The sequence below is a fragment of the Anas platyrhynchos genome, chromosome 27, assembly GCF_047663525.1.
Source record: "Anas platyrhynchos isolate ZD024472 breed Pekin duck chromosome 27, IASCAAS_PekinDuck_T2T, whole genome shotgun sequence".
Taxonomy (NCBI): domain Eukaryota; kingdom Metazoa; phylum Chordata; class Aves; order Anseriformes; family Anatidae; genus Anas; species Anas platyrhynchos.
The window spans coordinates 9,266,667-9,285,497 of record NC_092613.1 but is presented as its reverse complement, the minus strand read 5'-3'; the positions used below and the strand labels follow the sequence as shown (position 1 = coordinate 9,285,497).

The 18,831-nt window shown below is 37.3% G+C and overlaps 1 long non-coding RNA gene across 10 annotated transcripts in view; it reads right to left on the bottom strand.

The window, feature by feature from the left end:
• LOC119712954 (uncharacterized) overlaps positions 1-18,831 on the bottom strand; it is a 120,181-nt gene that overhangs the window by 75,503 nt on the left and 25,847 nt on the right. Inside the window, exon 1 of one of the 10 annotated variants that reach the window (XR_005261151.2) lies at positions 16,995-18,799. The exons of the other annotated variants lie outside the window; for them this stretch is intronic. This is a non-coding gene — a long non-coding RNA (uncharacterized lncRNA). Of the gene's footprint in view, positions 1-16,994; positions 18,800-18,831 lie in introns of those variants that run through there. 10 annotated transcript variants of the gene reach the window in all.

The window sequence follows — 18,831 nt, the reverse complement described above, 5'->3', positions numbered from 1 at the left end:
TTTCATTCCTATTTTTGCCATGAATGAACGAAATGTTCTTCATAAGCCAGAAGCTATTCAATAGTGAAAGATAAAAAGCCAGAGTATGTAGGAATGAGTTATTAGTTCTCAAAATGTATGTCCTTCATTTTATGTTTATTCTCAGTGTTTAAATTCACTTTGTTTCTAAATCAGAGGTCAAACTGAAACGTCTCATATTTATTTTCTCAGTGTGATAGAATAAGCAGAATGGCATGGCGTTTCTCCATGATAAATCATGTTAACTTATGTTACAAACAATGGCGTAGACTTTATCTGAGGTGTATTTTGAAACAGTAACAGTATACAGCTGAGACCACTTTTCTCAAGAACTAGGAAGCTGATGATGATGGTGCCTTTGCACACAATCCAGCCCTAGAAAGAGGTGCTGAACTTAAAGATCCATGGGAACAATGGTTGATTTTATGGCTGTGGGAGAAGGAGTTAAAAGAAAACCAAGACAAAAAATAGAGGACATTTGAGCCAATAGCAGCAAAACCAATAACCTTGTTAAGCTTGCCAAAAACAATTTATTCCCCTTTTAGACCCTAAAAAGGACTTTGGTATTCCTATTAAAGTATCTAAGCCTCTGTTTAGCCTCTTCCTTTTGCATAAATTTAAGAGAGGAAGTTATGCTCTTTCACAAGAAAAGAATGAACAAGGAATCAAATAAACATTTCAGCATCTTGTATTGGACCACACTATCCAAACTGCCAGCTCTAAAATGAGCTATACTGGAGGAGAAAAAATGCCCTCAGCATACTGTGCCAGCTCTGACCACACAGAGAATGTCTCTGTATAGCCAACAATATTCTCACTGTCAAAGAGTACAAGTGAACGTGAGAGGATTTTTACACCGAGGTCTTGAGGCTGGTTAGTATGACTTGGCAATATCCTTATGGGCTATTTTTATACCCCTAGATAAGTAACATGTAAAAACTGTAAAAGCTCAATGGCTACTTAAAAGAATTAACTCAGGCAGTTAGTTCCACTAATACATCTCACTTATTCTACATTGGATGAAAGGACCGTGAATATAAATCAACTTCCAGAGCATTAAATATTTTTTCTCCTTTTTCAAAGAAACGTACGTTTTTAATATACTCACCACCTTAAAGGTGTTTTTTTCTTCATTATGCTCTTGAAAACAAATATCCACTCATGATAATACCAAGAGGTGGTTTTATTCATCCACTCAAACATATTCCAGCACAACTGAGGACCCCATTTTATATAAACTGGGCACCATGAGATGCAAATGCACCACATCTACACATTTGATGTACTCAAAAACAATATCTTTTCCTGAGAAAAATGCAATTGCTTGAAGTTATGTAATATCGATAGCAGAAAGAAAATAGAAATATAACTCTGATTTAACTGACAGAAGAATCCTCTGTGATACTTCCATGCTGCCCATAGTGCCAATGCAACTTAAGTTTTGGGTTTGTTACTAGAATGTTTAGACCATTAAAAAGAACAACACTGTTGTACTCAGAACAAAGGATTCACTAGTCCCGTTTCCAACTCTGACCAAAACCAGATACTTACAAAAGGAAAAAAGCTAGTATACATTCTTGTTTAATAGCTGGTAAAGCTCTGGATACAATTTAAGCCCGAAACAAAAGAACACAGTAAAACACCTACGGGTCTCAGATCTATGAGATCTGAAGAACCTAATCAACAGCATGTATTTTGCCACTCAATAAAGAACTAATTCTTATGTTTTTACAGAAAAGGGGGGGAGGGGGGCGGAGGGGGGAGAAAGGGCAGAAAAAATTACCATCAAATCTCAAAATCTATGAAAAATGAAGAATACAGCAAGAAACAATATTCTAACCAACAACTGAAATATTAAATTATGCTAATCAAGACATCTTTGAGGTCACCAAGAGTCAACTGCAATTTACCATTTATTAAGTTATGGGCATAATCCCACAATAACAGATTTGATTAGCCTCTGGAACTCATAGATCAAAGATATTCAGACAAATCTTTGTCTTCTGGAACAGGCTTAGAGTGAAAGCAATTAGAATACAATATTATTCATTGCATGACCAAAAACACCATGTTTTCATAACTGAACTGAAGCTTGAGGATATATTCCCAAATTCATCTTTGGGAAGACAAACTCACCTCAACACTGGAAAGAGGTCATTAGGGATTACAAAGAAGAACCCAGCAATGTACATTCACTTCCATAACACATACCTACCATAACAGGAAGTAAAATGCTGCAGAAAGTAATCAACCACAAGACACAGACATATCATGATGTTTCCTGCCATGGCATGTATCATTACAATCATCCATTATTATATATGTCATATATCATAATTAGCATGTATCACAGGTCTTACATCCTGCCATATCTTTGATACATATGCTGTTAACCACCTTAAACCAGATCAGTTGGTATGTTAAGAATGATAACATAACATGTTATCAACAAATGATAGTGTTTGATGGGGCAACTTTTTGCTATTTTAAATGGTGAATGCCAGCATTCACCTTGCTGGCAGCACAGACCATGGGGCATGCTGTTATGATACAAAGAGTGGCAGAACACTAGTTTATATAAAACTCTGAATCCTGGATACAGAGGCAGCAAAGGTACTTGCTACTGTCCACGACTGTGGCATGTAGTCCAAAAAAAGTACCAATATTCATCATTTTATTTTTCTTACGTCTGACATTTGGTTCTACTTATGCTATATATTCTTTTCACTCCTCTTTCACAGTCCCCTTTGGGGATTGGACTAGATGATCTTTCAAGGTCCCTTCCAATCCCTAACATTCTGTGATTCTGTGCGATTCTTTCCCTGTGCTGTAACATTTAAACATCTTCAATTCACATATATGATTAAAGTTTGTGTTTCAAAAGACATACATGTTCTTGGCCTCTGAAAATCACCAAAAAACACTTTACTCCCACAGCACAGACCCAGAGTGTCTGAAGTATATTTGCATGTTGTATTAATAGAATTCTGAAAATTGCTCTACAAAATTCCTAAAAGAGAATCAGCCAAAGTTAGACTTGGCATCTGCACAAGTCTCAGCTATTTTTTGGAATACTTTGACGACACTCATGTTATTGTCTCTCAGTTCATTTTTCTGCTCATATATTCCCCAAAGAAGGAAAGAATGGTATTCCCGTTCTCTGAATAAGGACACATCTTGTTCGTTAGAGTGATTTCATTTTTTTTTTCCTTCTCTTTCTTGAGCTGTTGGATCTCCTAACTCTTGCTCTTCCATACAAGAGCACAGAAGTCATTCTACTGCTTCAAAGTAAAAGAAATCACAACAAAATTTTACCAGTAGAGAAGACACTTGTTTTCGATTCTTGTTTTTCTCAGATAAGGATACCGTAAACAAAGCCTTTAGAGATCACAGAAAGCCTGTTAATTAACTATATCGAAATCAGTAACACGCACACACACACAAAATAAAAAAATAATAATAATAAAAAAAAATTAAAGCTGTTCAATGCTGACATGAGCAACATTGCAATGCATTCCCTCCAACTGCACAAGGCTATTTTGTTTCATGTGTACACCTCCAGACAAAATAAAGGAATAAAGGTGCAGTATGAACAGGGTTATTCTCCTGTAAAGCTGTTCGTGAAGGAACTCTGCAGTCAATTGAGAACATTTTCATCTTCTTTCTTCCATTTGATCTTCTCTGCAACATACTTTTTGTATTACTCCTCACATTTTCCTTCCATCTGGTTTCAGAATTTGATTAGAAACTTGGAAGTTCAACTTGAACAGTTCAATGCAAAGAACTAAGCTGCTTCCAGACATTTTTTTCTCCGTGGAGGATCTTAAATTCAGTTGCAAGGTTCTTTTTACTGTATCTCTACCTAAACTGGAAGCTAAAGTCTTAGTAAACACTTTGCAACTCTTGTAAAGAGCAAAAATCCCTAACTCCTGCAAATATAGGAGGGCCCTGTTATCCTGAAAGAAACAAACCCTACAAAATAGAGGATACTGTTTTAAAAACATTTGCTATACAAGGTGTCATTATATGAAAGCTGCTTCTTGAGCAGGATACAATACACACTTAAACAATGATCAACAGTTTCACCAAAGAACACCTTTCATGGTGTTTTCATAGAAACACAAGTCTGGAAAGGATCTACAAAATCATCCAGTCCAACCATAAAACTTGGAGGTTCCATCGAGATATAGCAGAGCTCAATCTAGAATTCAGGGGCATCACTAAAAATAAATAAATAAATAAATAAACAACAACACCAAGTTACTGCTCAGAAAAAAAGAACTCAAAATGTTCAGTAACAAACACAGTTCAGATGGGTTATCTATGTCCTTCCCTGTACATGATCAAGAGAAGCAGGCAGTCATCGGTTGTGTAGTCAGGTCAGGAAAGGATGATAGATGGTCACAATTTCAGCACTAAAAAACATCTTTACCTTAAAAGCATTAAAACACCATATTGAGTCAGACAAAAGACTGATCTGTATCTACTGAAATGTTTGCAACAAGGCACATCTGTAAAGTATACAGAAGACAGGCACATAAACACTCAACATAAATGTGAGTAGAAAGATAAACTGGTGGTGATCTGGGAATAGTGACTCTCCCACAACATCTCAAATTCCAGGGCAATAGCCAGAAATGCTTAATTCTCAAGGACCTGTGAAAGTTAAAAAGAAAACCAGATATGAACCAACATCAGCAGCAAGAGAAATCCTGTGATTTCAAACATAATTCAAACAACACCACAAGCAAAGTCATGTTCTCAAAGGCATTCTGAATCACCACCTTAAACCAGCATCCACAAAAACTCATCTAACTAGTCCAGAAATGCAGAAGACACCTATGAAAAAGGCCTTTGACTGCTAACTGTAAGTATTGGTGAAATGAATTTAGGCTTCCTACATTTCTAAGAAACTGAAACAAGACAACTAGAAAAAAAGACAGCAATATTTTGAGCACAGTGCTATGAGAAAGTAAGCTTCTATATTCATCCTACTTTTGTCATTTGTGTATTTGTTGTCTACATTCAGAGTCAGATACCACTCCATCTGGGCTGCACCATATTAATGTTCTTTGTAATATTTGTTTGCAGAGTTCACAGAGAAACAATTTGATGCATACATTGGATATATAAAGGAAATGTTATGGAGTTATCGTGTATTTACAATTCAGAAGAGGAATAAGAGAGATTAAACTTGGTCTGGACTGTTTCTGAGTAGACCCCATCTTTCCTGAGGAGCAGAAAAGGCTATATGAGTATTAATGATCATGCTCATCTTACAAACTGTGATCTGTCCATAACAAGCAGTACATATGCCTCCTTCCCTACAAGATTTTCTGCTCAAATTGCAGTTTCTCCCTGATTCTTCAATACATATTTTACCCAGACATTTATTTCCAATCCTGAGTGTGTGATGATGCTATGATGCTTATTCCAAAATAAATAAATAAATAAATAAATAAATAAATAGTTCCCTCTTGTCATTTTAAAGTTACAACTATTCTTTTAGAGGTTTCCCCTCATCTGCCAGCAATTCTACTTCTGTCTTCCACTATTCTGGCAGCTTTTTGCACCTTGATGTCATCAATACATTTGTTACAGAGACTCCATGACATTACCCATTTGTCAAAGAAAACATTGGCTAACACAAGATTTATTGCCATTTAATTTACTTCACTTGATTCTTCCCTGTATGCAGTAAGAGGTACTAATAACTGATGCAGCTTATTTTACTGAAAAAAAAAAAAAAGAATCAAGGAAAAAGACCTTCTAATAACTTATCATGGATCTTCGTTTAGATTTACCTTGTTTTCCTCAGCTACACAGCTTAGGGAAGCAGTACCATACATAAGAGACAAAGAAAACTCCTACTAGAGAGGTAAACACTATTATATCCTAAAAGGTAAGTTCTCTTTCCCATGCAGATGGCATAAGTTGTCCAGTAATATAATAAATCAACACAATATAATAATACAGTAACAGTGAATATTAACCAGTACTTGATATGTTGAGATGAGTTAATGAAAATATCTGACTCCTGTGGCTGAGTATTCTGTAGGTTGTACATTTGAGGAACATGATTACATAGCTCTGATATCTGGTTCCTAACTGACCACTGTTGTGGCTTAACCCGGCCAGTAGCTAAACACCACACAGCCATTCGCTCATCCTCCCCCCTCCCTCTCTGGGATGGGGGAGAGAAATGGGAAAGTGAAGCCTGTGAGTTGAGATAAAGACAGTTTATTAAGACAGGAAAATAATAATAACAGTAATAATAATAACAATAATGATGATAATACTACTACTAATAATAATGTGTATGAAACAAGTGATGCACAATGCAATTGCTCACCACCCACTGACTGATGCCCAGCCTAACCCCAAGCAGTTTGGCCCCCCCACCCTGGCTAGCCACCCCTATATATTGTTCAGCATGACCCCAGATGGTATGGAATACCCCTGTGGCTAGTTTGGGACAGCTGTCCTGGGTCTGTCTCCTGCCAGCTTCTGCTGCACCCCCAGCCTGCCCTTTGGCAGGACAGAGTGAGAAGCTGAAACGTCCTTGGCTTGGTGTAAGCACTGCTCTGCAATAATTAAAACATCAGCGTGTTATCAGCACTCTTCTCATCCTAAGCCAAAACATAGCATTCTACCAGCTACTAGGAAGAAAATTAACTCTGTCCTAACTGAAACCAGGACAACCACAAATGAATATGAATATGACAATCATATTCAATTATAAATTCTAGAAATTAATCAGTGTGATACAAGCGTGCCAAGAGTTGATCACAGTCTTCTGGAACAAGAAATTTTATATCTGGTTATATACAATTAGAGAGCAAAACAGTCAAGGAAAGATATATAGGGAAACATCTTGTGAAATTACAGTAATTATTGTTCTGTCTCGTGGCATTTGTGGGACTACATTAATTATTTCAGGTTGGTAAAAATAAGTTGCTGGTTTTAAAAAAAGAAACAAGAAGGCAATAAAAGTAAATCCTTCCTCTTTGTTTATCCAATTTTCTGTCTAAAAGGTTACTAAACCTTATTCCCATTTACAAGTCCAATTCACTTTGAGACTTTTTTTTTTTAATCACTGCTTTGAATGAAGTACAGTGATTTTTATCTCAGAGCAATCAAACTACAGCAGCATTGGCCTACCTGTGGTCTTGGGGTAACTCCTGGCACCCAAAAGGTTAAGCATGCAGCCAGACAGGTTCTCCTGCATATAGTTCTGTAGCCATTTATGGGGTTACTACAATGTGACATTTTTTATTGCCCATATGCTCTAAGTTCTGATTTCAACTGAACAGCAAAAAAAAAAAAAAAAAAATGCAAGAGAGAAGCTTTCCAAAAGCTAATAAAAACATGGAGGATTCAGGTGATCAGGGTTTCTACTGGTGTACTCTATTGACAGCAGTATGTATTAGATACATAAATTAGATTAAAATGCCTGTAGTAAAGAGTAGATATATGCCCCTGTCCACTACATTCCACTAATTTCTGAAGAACAATGAATACTTGAGGAATGAGAGAAATGGAAGCTTAAATCCTTACCCAAATAAATTTATATATGCTTTCCAAACTTGGCAGAAGATAGATATCTATTTACTTTTTACCCAAACCTCTGAAATTCTGTAATAAGTTACAAAGCATGGGGTCTACTGGATGGCCTATACTATCTTCTTAGTCTTCAAATTTATTTTTTATAAAATTATTTTTGAATTCATTTATTATAAAATAAACCTTAAAGGGGCTCCTTAGAGGTTGGTATTGGGACTGTGCTATTTAACATTTTTGTTGGTAACCTAGGCAGTGGGATTGAGTGCACCCTCAGCAAGTTTGCCATTGACAACAAGCTGTGCGGTACAGCTGACACACCGATGGGAAGGGATGCCATCCAGAACAGCCTTGACAGGCCTGAGATGTGGGCCTGTGCAAACCTCATGAGGTTCAAAAAGGCCAAGTGCAAGGTCCTGCATCTGGGTGGACAACAGTCTAGGCAGAGAATGGATTGAGCATCCGTGAGAAGAACCTGGGGGTGTTGGCTGGTAAGAAGCTCAACATGAGCAAGCAAAGTGCACTTGCAGCTCAGAAAGCCAGCTGTAGCCTGGGCTGCATCAAAAGCAGCATGGCCAGCAGGGTGAGGGAGGTGATTCTCCCTCTCTAGTTCGCTCTTGTGAGACCCCACCTGGAATACCCCAGTACAAGAAGGATATGGACCTGTTGGAGCAAGTCCAGAGGAGACCCAAAAGGATGATCAGAGGATTGGAGCACCTCTCCTATGAAGACAGGCTGAGGGAGCTGGGGTTGTTCAGCCTGGAGAAAAGAAGGCTCCATGGAGACCTTGTTCAGCCTTCCAGTACCTAAAGGGGGCCTACAGGAAAGCTGGGGAGGGAGCCTGTCAGGGGGTTTAGTGATAGAACAAGGGGTAACGGCTTTAAACTGAATGAGGGTAGGTTTAGATTGATAGTAGGAAGAAATTATTTACTATGAGGGTGGTGAGGCAATAGAGCAGGTTGCCCAGAGAAGCTGTGGATGCCCCATCCCAGGAAGTGTTTGAGGACAGGTTGGATGGGGCTTTGAGCAAAAAGTGGTGGGTGTCCCTGCCCATGGCCGGGGGTTGTGGAACTAGGGGATCTTTATGTCCCTTCCAAACCAAAGCATTTTATGTTCATTACAGACACTTTATAGAAATGCTGTTAAAAACTATTTGTTGCATTTCTACAATAGCAATAATTTTAAGGGCATCATACTATACAGGGAAAGGACAGAACTGGAGCAAGAGCAATACTACAGGAGCAGACTCCATAGGTCAGCTCAACTTTTTATACTTTTTTTTTTAACTTTTTTTTTTTTTTTTTAAGTATTTAAAAGATGTTTAGATGTAGAGCTTAGTGATATGGTTTAATGGAGGACTTGTTAGTGTTAGGTTATAGGTCAGACAAAGTGATCTTGGAGGTCTGTTCCACACTAAATGATTCTGTGATTTTGTGAACTCTTTGGACAACTGGTTCTAATTCAGACTAGATTTCATTTTGAACTCCTAAAATACTCCACATTTCTGTGATTTATCCATGTACAAGCACAAAATACTATTGCAATCTACCAGCAATCTTTATTTTTTTTCCTAATTGCTTGTATTACCAACAAGAAAAATTTACACCTGGAAATTTACACCAACTTGCCCACAGTAGGCCATGGGGAAAGATCACAAACTACTCTCCCAACATGATACTTATAAATCCTACTAATTCTAGTGCTCAGTTCTGTCCACTGTTGCTCCTGTGTAAGCATCCTGCTACTCTGACCTCTAATTACTTTAGAAGAAACAGCTCAAGTGCCCTCTAGTGTGACTTCAGAATATCTAGTCTGTGTTTTTCTCACTTTTTGTGGGACTAAATAAGAGGTTTTGCATTTGACTTGAAACATTTTTTCCACAGGTCTGTATAATTTTATGACATAAGCTACTCTGAGCAACTGCTTTGACTGAAAAACCGATGGTCATTGTGATTTTTATTTTTTTTTTGTAAAGTTGCTGAACAATAGCTATCACTAGTTCCACAGGCAATTACCTGTTTTATTCCCAAAATGCAAAATAGCAACATTTACTATATGCTCTGAATTTTTCTTGACCATTCCATCTGTTTATGAAGTAATGCTGTTGCTGGAATTATTTTCTTAAAATAGATGGCTTTAGCGCATTACCATTCTGGAAAAAAAAGGTATAGTCATTCTACTTACTTTTTCAGTTTCTTTTCCTTCCAAACTTTTAATATACATATACCAAAGTAAATTTTATTTTTTACCTACTGCATTTTTAGTAGCTTGTTGGCCATAATTAAAATTTTCTGAAATGGTAAAGTAAATCTTACTTTTCTATTCAAATTACTTCCCTACCTGAGTCAATTTCGCTTTTAGAGCTATTCAGTCTGAATAATGAGCATGCTTAGATCACCTCATAATATATGTTTCTGGAAGATTTCCTGGTGCAGGTGCACAGCCCTTCTGAAACAGGCTTCTTATTAAACTAATACACTTATTTAGTAGTGTGACCATGAAAAGATGATAAACTCAGGCACCAAATGGATTCATTTTTTCCAGACTAAAGGTAGAAATGGGAAGAGTACAGGCTGTGGACTAATATTGTTTCAGACATCTTGCAGAGTTGTGAAAATTCTCAGAACTGACTTGAAAGAAACGCCAGATATACAAACATACATTCTAGTCATACCAATGGCCCATCGACTTTTTTAGTATCTGACAGTAAATGCTTAAAGAAACACCATAAGAATACCAATAATAGGACAGGGGGAGTACTTCCCTAGTACTAGCCTTTTGGAAGTCAGTGATGTTTGTTTTAAAAAGTGAACAGGGGAAAAAAAAAAAAAAAAAAAAAAAAAAGTGAGAATAGTGGAAATAAAGGACAGCCTGACCTATCCAGCTGTTGAATGATTTCAAAATAAAAATCCTGTCATTTGGCTCATCTTTACACATACAAATTTAAATGCTAGAACTGCATCTCAAATTCTGCCCTTCAGTTCAAAAGACAATGAAATTCAAATAGCTTTTTCTCAATTTTTGCTAACTTCATTATCCTATTCCACTCTTAATGGCCTTTTCTATTACTTCTAAGACCTGGGAAAATGTTGAAATCTATTTAGAAGTATGGCAACTTTCCAATCAGAAGTAGCAGCTGCAGCTAGGATCAGCAGCTCTCCCTGACAGAATTTTTCTCTTGTTGTAAACATACAGTATCACAGGATAATTGCATCAATATATTTCCTATAATTCCTCTGTTTCATGTCTTAATTCCTTATCCTCTTGTACTTTCCCCTGAAGTCCTGCATAAACTCTACTTTCACATTGTATGTGTGTCCATGTGCTAATATGTCCTCTGCGGCAATATTTTCCCTTTTTCTATCTTTCTATTTCAAGATAGATAATATTCATTATCTATCTCTGTGCACACATTTTTGCTCATGCTATAGTCCCTTCAAGCTCAGAAGTAAGTGAATCTCCTTAGCACAAGAATTTTAACTAACATTAAAGGTCATCTAGTGACTAAGTCTGAAGAAAACTATTTAGACATCATGACTCTGCAAAATATGTGTTCTGATAACTAGAGGTCTTTTGAGGAAGAGCCCAGCTATCCCACAGCTGTTGTTTGGAGAAATCCATTACTGCTGAATAACTTAAAAGCTTTCATAAAAACATGCTGTTTTTTTGTTTTTTGCTTTTTTTTTTTTTTCCTCTTTCAAAACATTTCTTTCATCAAAATTAACTTTTTTAAAAATTATGAGCAAACCAGGTACCAGACTAAAGTTCCCCTGTTATTTTCTAGCTTCATACCCAAGGAGTCCCCAACATACCTCGCTTATCATTTTTGTAGCTATTCAAATCTATTTTTTTCTTGTCTCCAGTGGTAAGCCCTTGCATCAGTTTGTTTGCATGACTGTTGTTCATAATGGCTTTCTCTATTATCTTCTCATTCTCATGACTAAAATTGGCATGAGTTGTGAAATTTTCAAGCCAGAGCAGAAGAGCTGTTCTCACAAAGGCATGCGAAGGGAAAAGCAAATCAGATACTATCATGTTTGGAATAAGGACCCTTAAGAAATAGGACCAACATAGTAAAGTATGTCCCAGTATGTCCATGATTTTCCTTTTCCAGCCTATAAACATCTTAATTTAACAGTCCATGATGAGTGTTCCTTACAGGGCTTAGTAAGAATTGTGGATGGGGAGGAGGGCTATAAAACCCACTAAAGTATCGTATATTTAGGCATCTTATGTGTAGAAACCATTGAAGTCAACATGCAGCCAAGCAGAGAAATCTACTCTACGAGTGAGGAGAAGGATTCTGCTCTTGCCTGTCCTTCACATGGCTAACTATAGTCAAGCTATTGGAAGTGGAGCCATTACCATTATCCAGCCTATAGAACAGAGAAATCTCTCCAAAAACAAAGTCATTTACCATCATCCTGATGGACTGAAGATTCCTTGTAAAAGAAAACAAAACTTCTCTTAGATAACTCTATGTCCAAACATTTTTCTGATACAACATAGGTAGAGCTCTGCCAAGAGAAAAATCACATTTCTGTAATGAGGGTACAGCATGCAGCTTGGTGGTCCCCCAGATATGACAATAACAAAATGCTACTAATGTTGCAGCTTTTTAACTCCAAAATATTGTCTATGTGATTTAGAGGTTAATAAAGAATGAAAGCTGTCAAGCACCATTGAAATATTTATATACACATATATAAAGGCTTACTAGACTTTTTCAGTTCCTTTTATTTCTTCTGTTTAATAATTTTACATTAAGACAAGAAACAATTCATGTTCAGATATCCATCTGCCCTGGGTTTTATTGAGCATTTCTCAGTGATACTGAGCACCTTCTACAGTTCATACATTACCTTGTGCTGCTGTAATTATCCAGTGAAATCAAAATAAATGTCTATACCTCCATCAATTGCTACCTCAAAGTAGTTCTGTGGATGCAGACACTTCTCTCTAAGGATTTCTGATGCTTACTGGGCAACCTCATACACCATTATAATGAGGTGCAAGCCCTACAAGTGTTACTCAATCCCTGTTGCTTATGGTCTTTGTCTTCCATTGCTAGAATAATTATGCCAGTTGGAAGTAAGTCTGAACTGAAGCCAGAGTCTGTTGGTGGGAGCATGCCAGGCAATACATTGCTTTTTCACTCCCCAGGAGCTGATACAACTTACAGAACTCACTGGTGGAAATTTTATTTCTCATCATGTTACAAATCACCACTGTCCTTTGTGTCAATAAAGTGAAATGCAGAAAATATGTGGCCAATTCCACCAGTCAGTTCTACTGTTTCACATTCCAGTCATGACACATTTTTGAAGTACCACAGAAATGTGTAGTTTCAAACCTGTCTAGTAAGCATCCTTGATCCTGAGGCACACACTTTCCATTCCCTTTGGACCAGTTTCACTTTCCTATTGGGCTCAAACAATTTTCAAATCAAGACAGCAGCAACAGCACGTCCCATCCTGTGGCACAGCTTGTGAGCTGGGGCCTTCGGGACCTCTGTGCTCATTGCATGAAATTACAAGGGCCCCCAAGAAATTGCCCCAGGCATATTCCTGGAGTGGCTGGAAATGCATGCAGTACCTTACATTACCACAGATTTCTTCTCCTGAGACAGTAAAGGAACCCTGTTGTCATCCAGGCAACAAGCAGAACTGTGCACCCTCCTCTAGATAATGGCATGCAGCACAGAGATTAGCAAAGCTTTTTATAGGCTTTCTCTAATAGACATTCCCATGCCATCATGAAATAAGTCACTCATCTTTTGTATTAGACTTTAATTCCCTAAAGATTGGAACAGATTTACATCAGAATAAACCTCAAGGCTGAGCTAGGAAAAGTTCTCATGAACTCACAATTGTGGGAACACTCCAGTAGCCCAGTCTCTCCAGAACATCTCCTATTTCATGGGCCTCACTCTGACTGTGATACATGCCTTATAGATTTGAGAAACCATCCTGAGCCCAGAATAAGTGAACAAATAAAAGCTGAAAGCTCTGGAAAAACAGCCTTTTCATGGGTCACTGGGCATTAAGACAAAGAAGCACTAGTAGTACCTGAACATAGTCTGCAAGAATTAGAATTGTAATTTCATTCCTTCACACTGAGAAGGCTATAAACATCAGAGAAAAGTATATACAAGTGTGCATTTACTTCTTGGTATATGCAGCCCAGGAAGAACTGGGAAAGTCTGTAAAAGATAAGACTGTGTTGTATCCTGTGCTATCCTTTCCTACTATATTTTTATTTGTACTTTTATCACATTCTACACTGTGGCTAATGGAACATATCCGAAGAATAAAATTATTTTTTATCCTTGATGTTTGGGCCATATTCTTTGCAATTCCAAAGTATTAGCTGATTTGGATACTATGAGAATGTATTTTAGGACATTATATTACAGCAATGTTATTACCATAATAACGAGGTGTACACATGAGGATTTTTTTTTCTTTCTCCTAGCAATGCATACAGTAAGGTCACTTATTTCTACATAATTTTAGTTTCAAAGTGAAAAGCAGCACACTTCTTGCTTATGGAGTGATAGGGTTCAGGCTGAACAGGGCATTCTTATTAGCAGTGGAAGGAACCTTAGGCACAATTATTTTTTCAACATGCCACATAGAAGTAAAGATAACAGGAAAACAAAAGAACAAAATAAAAATAATAATAATAATTAAAAAAAAAAAAAACATGTTCAGATTGTCCACTTCCAGGTCAGTGAAAAATATTTACTGCTTCAACACAATACGTCTCAAAAGACAACACAGAGGGAGACGCTAAGGGGCATGTATGAAAGAGCAAATGGGCAGTAACAAAATACATTGAACTTCAGGGAGAGCATCTCGCTTCTAGCTGACTCAGTAAACTAGATTATCTCAAAATGATCTCAGACATCACACATAGCAGAAAAATTCCTTCCAAATAAATCTTGAGCAATAATTTCGATAAGCTGTTTTTTCTTAGTATTTTTCAATTTGGTGTATAATGTTATTACCCTTTAACCCAGGTTTCCTGGGAAACAAAGCATCTTCTTATTCTTCTAATCCTTCAAAGGAAATGAAGCCAAATTAAAACATTTTGTGGGTGTTCGTTAGATTTTATTATAGCTGTTTCACAGACCTATCAGTGTTAACTGCCTACAACATACTAGCATTTAATGGGTAGCAAAACCAACTAAACTTGTTTTTTTAACAGTCACTTCTTGTCCAGGGGCAACATTAATCAGAGACATTTCATTTCTGGGAAGTGCTTTGCTTCATCCCAAGACAAGGAAACACTCTGCTTTCAAGAACTGGATGTTTCTATGGCAAAAGTGATAGCAAGCAGCCCCCAAGCCAGCTCCAGCCTCTACTAAATATCTGTTTGTCTACTTTGACTTTCTGGAGGGGAGCACATTCTTTGAGTTACAGATGACAGCAGGGAATTCAGCTATAATACAGAACCTTGTGTCTGTTTTTCTGCTTATTCAGAAAGAATAGAAAACAAAAAATTGTATAGTCTTCGATCCTCATTCCCATTTTTGCTATTAAGGGGAAAAATAATGCTACAAATAACATCCAGATGACACTTGCTGTAGAAATGATGTAGTTTACAGGATTCTGTGATTTTAAAAACTTAGTGTTTTTGTCTGAAAAGCAGCTCTTTGAGGTAGGCCAGGCTTTGAGTCACATGGAATTTTGGACACTCATAAGTAGAGAAAACTGGCACAGTACAGTTTTCAGAGAATCTAGTCATAGTTCTCAACAGTTTCATACAAGCTTTGGAGATTGGTGTGTCATGGAACTCCCAGTGCAAAGCAAGTAGAATATTAAAAATAATAAATTAAAAAGTATGGAAGGAAAGAAAGGAGCAAGCTATTTGCTCAGTTGAAGAAGTACCATGCCTTCTGACCTCCTTTGTACCCCAGCGAGCAATCCCTGAGCCTCATTGTGAGACAGATGCGGCGTTGCCAGGCCTAGCATTCCAGCAATTACTCAGTGGAAATGGAAACAGCAACACAGATGCCAATGGTGTGATGTAAGTTTCAGCATCACTGTCAGAATGGGAGTCCAGTATAGTTCCTTGGCTGTTTGCTCACAGTTAAAAGTCAGCTTTAGTTCCACTTATATCACACATTTAAGCAATGAAAGAAAAATAAAATTTAAGGGAACTCCTCCTCATTCCTTGGCATACACATATCTGAAGGGCTATTTTGGACTTTGCATGGAGACTTTGAACCTAGCATATACAGAAAGCTCAAAAAGAGGAAATTTGAACAATTGTGTGCACAGCTAAGATGAAAAGAGTGTTCATAAATCATAAAGTTGGAGTAATTACAGACACGTGCTTGTAAAACACAGGAATGATTTCAACACCAGAAAGAAAGAAAAAAAAAAAAAAAAGAAAAAAGGAAAAAAAGGAAAAAAAAACAGTAGTGTGACATCTTAATCTCTCAAAGGTTTATAGCTTAGCAAATAAAACTTTCAATGACAACAAAAAACAGACTAAGAGTAGATCAGACCTGAATTTTCTTCTTCTTCCAGGTCTGGAGGCAAACATTTAAACTGTTTTAATTCTAAGGTCAGTTTAGAAATGATCTTTATGAGATTACAATCTCACACTTTCTTTTAATAAATTAAATTAAACAGCACTTGCTAAAGCAAGAATGGTTTCTTATCTATCTCTCATTGCAAATAAAAGTAAAAATACATGTTTAGTAGTATTTAAATATCCAGTGCTACAGTTGGATAACACTTCTTTCAAAAGTTTCCCAGCATACTCTGCAATGAGAAAACAACCAGAAAGAAATAGTCTTTGACCTGGGATCTACATAATTTCAAATCTAACTGCAAACAAATTTCCAGGTTAGAAAGTTGTTACAAATATCCATTTGCTTGTTTCATCCAAGAAATACTATGTAAAAACCTATAAGGCAGAAGACACTTCGTAATAGAGGATTCTTTAATATATAAAGCAAAAGCTGAGTGAAATACAATGCATGGTTCAAGATGGAAACAAAATGTCAGTCTCCACACCAAACATAACTGAGTAGTGCAATTCATGGAATAACATTGTGGATTGTCTACTGATTAAATATTTACTTCACAGTTTAATAATCCTATTCACAAAAAATATCATGAGTCAGTCCTTACCTAAAATTATGTTGATTTGTTCCATAATAACCCATGAAATGAAAATATTAATCACCTTTGCAGTTTTTTTTCAAATATCGCTTCATGGACAGAAATCTTAGAAGCCACAAATTTGATAAAAATAAAGGTTGCATAGTCGCTGATTATCAGAAGGAAAAAAGAATAAATAAATAAATAAATAAAAGAAAACAGAGAAAATGAAGTGGAAGGACAGATATTGTTAATTTAAGAGCAAGAAATACATTGGATTTGAGATAGAAACCTACATACCTGAAGTGAGGCAGCTTTCTCAGTCGTTACAGTATTAATACTTATTGCAGGTACACCAGGACGGCAGTATTGCACATCAGATACCCTTTTGTTCTCCCTTTTGCCAGGTCTGCTAACTTCTCCTGCCCTCGCTTTTATTCTTTCCTTTGCAAAGCGCTGAGGATCCTGTGACAAAGAGCTGGTGCTGCTGCCTGACATTGATTTTGCTGCCTGATCAGCTGTTTCGAACCAACAGGCAACAGCCAGAAGAGGGTGCTGTCGCATTGTAAAATTAAAGGGCAGCACAGACGTGCAAATCTGACCGACATCATCAAGTCATCTAAAATGACAGCTGCGTGAGGATGGAATAAGGAGAGGTACGTGGACCTAGTGAGTCCTGAATAATGATTTCTGTTTTGTTATTAGCATCAGTTCTGAAGAAAAGGCTGCAAAGAGACTGTTGGTTTCTGTCCCACATTTTGTCCAAGCCAAAAAAGCTAGATCACAAGAGAATACGTTCTTTGCACTGCAAATGACTTTTCTTCCAGAAGCAATGAAATGTTAAAATAAATGTATCTGCAACAATAAATGACAACAAAAACCCAGCCGCATAGAACAAATATCAAATTGAAGTCACTACTCAGGGCATCATTGAAACTGCTAGCATAAGCATATTCATCATCATGAGAAGATATATTTATCATCAGTTCAACTGGATGGATGGATCTTTCAGTGGATTTCATTCACTGCAAGCTTTATGCAGCATGGAGATCTACTATTTATGAAGGCTGAATGCCCTGCTCCTAAACCATTCGGGAGAGCAAGCATGAAAATTAGTTGAGAAATTTTTCAAAAGCTATCTATTTTGCCCTCATGAGACAATGCAAAACTGTTCCTCCTTTTAGATTTTTTTGTTGCTTCAAATATCAGGGGATAATGAATTGCCATCAAGTTATTTTGTCTCTTCAAATGGACTCCTGATTTCGGTAACTTAGGAGGAATATAATGGACCTGGTAAGTCAGTACCATTTAGCACAGCATCACTCCAAATAAAAGAAGGAAAATGGCAGAAGTTTGCTTAAAGTAGGTTGAATATTTCTTTAAAAACAACAAAAAAGTATATTTCATTGCTAATGAAACAAGAGATTCCTATTGAAACTTAGCAGTTGCAATGAAAATGAACTATTTGGGATGGTTTTCCAAAAAAAACTGCCAGTCTTTAAAGCAGCCAAATATAAACAGCAAAGTGAGGGAAAACAGAAACCATCTTCAACATCTTCCAGTATTACTGAACCGCTAGATGAGTGCAATTGCATTCACAATAACAAAACCTAAGCATCTGTGCAAAAAGGCTTAGGAAGTTTCCGTACACATCTTGAGCAAAACTAATTCCAAAACACAAAACTGGATAGGTAAAACTCCGGTTACAGTAACACAGCACAGGAAACGGCCGCTCTGTTCGTTAAACACCGAGCGGAAACGCTCAGCACAGAAACCCCACCTCTCAAGGGACTCTATCTTACTTCGAGTGAAAATAGCAGCTGAGAGAAAAAAAAAAAAAAAAAAAAAAAAAAAAAATCTAAGATTTTGACAACAGAGACAGCATTTCTGGTGAAGTTTTGAGAAGAGAAGCGGAAGTATTAGTGATTGGAAGATGAACTTTAGGGGACCTTAGCTGAAGAGTGTGAGGGAAAACTATCGAGAGGAGCTCGGCCATTTCCCCGCTGTCCGTGGACTTCACACATCAGCCTCTCAGCCCCGCGAGCACGCGGTCCGCGCTACGCCGAGGGGGCAGAGGGATTGAACCGCGCGCATGCGGAGGGGAAGGCGGAGGGGGAGGCCCCCCCGGCCGGCCCTC